General features: G+C 47.5%; 1 pseudogene; it reads left to right on the top strand.

The window, feature by feature from the left end:
• The first annotated feature begins 274 nt into the window (after window positions 1–274).
• On the top strand, window positions 275–1,640 carry LOC136388108 (importin subunit alpha-8-like; annotated as a pseudogene).
• Window positions 1,641–2,585: the final 945 nt, after the last annotated feature.

A 2,585-nucleotide genomic window follows, 5' to 3' on the forward strand; every position in this document is an offset into this window, starting at 1 on the left:
AAGGCAACTGTTATGCAACACTTTTCTCACTGCAGTTGAAAACAAAAAAAAATCAGTACAACAAGCACAATCGTACATGCAGTTTACTCAGTGTCACAAAACAACCAGAAACTGTAGTTTGCATCACAACTACTGTTAACTAAGCTAATATCTAGCTAGGATGCTAGAGAAATGAAAAATACAAGTAGGCCCCTAGGCTTACTTAATTTTATCCAAAATATTTTGAACTTCGTGGATTAGTCTGCGGGCTGCACAAAATTGTTCGGCGGGCCGCATGCGGCCCGTGGGCCGCGAGTTTGAGACCCCGGCCCTACAGGAAATAAGCAATGGAGTGAATGCTTTGGATCCAGACCTGTGTTTCCAGGCCACCAAGGCAGTCAGGAAAATAGTGTCCTGGGGAAAGAACCCTCCTGTAAAACTGATTATTGAAGCAGGGCTCATTCCCAAGCTGGTGGAGTTCCTGAGGTCATCACTCCACCCCTGCTTGCAGTTCGAGGCAGCCTGGGCTCTGACCAACATTGCCTCTGGGACTTCGGAGCAGACTCAAGCTGTAGTGGAAGGGGGCGCCGTCCGGTCCTTGGTGGAGCTCCTGTCTCTTCCCCCCCCCCATATGGCTGTGTGTGAACAGGCAGTGTGGGCCCTTGGGAATATCGCAGGTGATGTCTCAGAATTCAGAGACTTTGTCATCTCAAGCAATGCCATCCCACATCTGCTGGCCCTGACATCGTCAACCATATGAATTACATTTCTGCAGAACATCACATGGACCCTGTCCAACCTGTGCCGGAACAAGAACCCGTACCCCTGCAAGAAAGCAGTGAAGCAACTGTTGCCCACCCTTTTCCGCTTCCTCCACCACCACGACGGCGAGGTGCTCTCTGACACCTGCTGGGCCCTGTGCTACCTCGCCGAGGGCTGTAATGAGCACATTGGCCAAGTGGTGGACATGGGGGGTGCTGCAGAGGCTAGTGGAGCTCATGACCAGCTCAGAACTCAATGTCTTGACCCTATCTCTCTGGACCGTGGGGAACATCGTCACAGGAATGGACTGCCAGACCCAGGGGGCCATTGATGCAGGCATCCTGAGCATGCTTCCCAGGCTCCTGCTGCACCACAAGTCCTCCATCCAGAAGGAAGCAGCCTGGGCCCTGAGCAACGTGGCTGCTGGGCCCTACCAACACATCCAGCAGCTGTTCACCTGCAACGTTCTGCCCCCCTTGGTGTCTCTGCTAAAAAAAAATGGAGATTTTAAAGTCCAGAGAGAGGCTATCTGGATGTTGGCTAACTTGACAATTGGGAGCAGCTTGGACCAGTTGATCCAGCTTGTTCAATCTGGAGTCTTGGAGCCACTGGTGAACCTCCTCACTGTCCCAGACACCAAATGTGTCATTGTCATCCTTGACATCATCTCCTTCCTCCTCCAGGTAGCAGAGAAGCTTTCTGAGGAAGAGATTCTGTGTCTTCTGATAAAGGAACTCAGTGTGGTGGATAGGATCAAGGCTTTGCAATTTCATGAGAACCATCCGGTTGCCATGTCTGCACTGAGAATTCTCATGAACCACTTTTCTGAGGAAGCAGAAAATGACACAATGTTACCATCCCGGGACCAAGATAATGTATTCTTAAAGCACTTAACATAAAAATACTGAAGCTCCACAACTTCTAAACCAAGGACCAACCGCAAAGGGTAACTTTTTTAAGAAGTAACTTTTTTAAGAAGCAACACTTTTATATCTCCGTATGCCATGGGTATAAAGCTTTTAAAACTGAATGTTAATAAAAATTTTTGACACGTTTACCTCTAAAAAAAAAAAAGACATTTAAAGAAAAAAATTTTTAATTTAAAAAAAAGAAGTGCATATATATAAACTTCCTTATTTCTACAACCAGTTTCAAGGTCATAGTTGCCATTGCTTCACTCATCCCATGTGTCTTCTGTGTGCATGCTAATTCTCCTGGACATAGGGGTTACTCTTTCCCCAGGTCCTCAAAGGAGTTTTATTGTGTCCCTGCTTGAAGTAAATACTGACATCTCCCTGTTCCTGACCCAGATCCAGTGTCAGGAAGGACAGGCCTAGGACCCTGACGGAGATGCTTTTCCTCCTGTTCACCCATCTGATCTGGAGATCCCCAAGGGGCATGTTTTTGGCTCAGGGTCCCATTCATTTGGGAAAAAAATATAAGGATATTTTACATGTTCATTATATTTTGACTCCACATTATGAATGCAGGACCAGAATGGATGTAGGGAAGCTGAGCACGGATCCTTACGTCCTCTGCCCTCAATGTCAGTTCCCTTTGGGAATATGTTCTTTCCTAAGACCCTTGATGTAGGACCATCCCAATCTGTCAGGAAGTTCTTATCATATCGAACTTCAAAAGGGAAAGGTTTGGGGTCTAGATCACTTTCCCCAGGAAGCTCCCTGGACCTTATGCACCCACGGTTCCCCCAGGACCCGCACTACCCAGCAGGGAGTACAGGAAAGAGCAAACATAGCCAACTCACAAAGGCTGGGTTCTCCCTCAGCATCCAAGCAAATATGAGCCCCTTGTGGGTTTTCCCCTGAAAAATCAAGAGCTACTCC

Source organism: Saccopteryx leptura, chromosome 1, assembly GCF_036850995.1.
Source record: "Saccopteryx leptura isolate mSacLep1 chromosome 1, mSacLep1_pri_phased_curated, whole genome shotgun sequence".
In the NCBI taxonomy this organism is placed as follows: domain Eukaryota; kingdom Metazoa; phylum Chordata; class Mammalia; order Chiroptera; family Emballonuridae; genus Saccopteryx; species Saccopteryx leptura.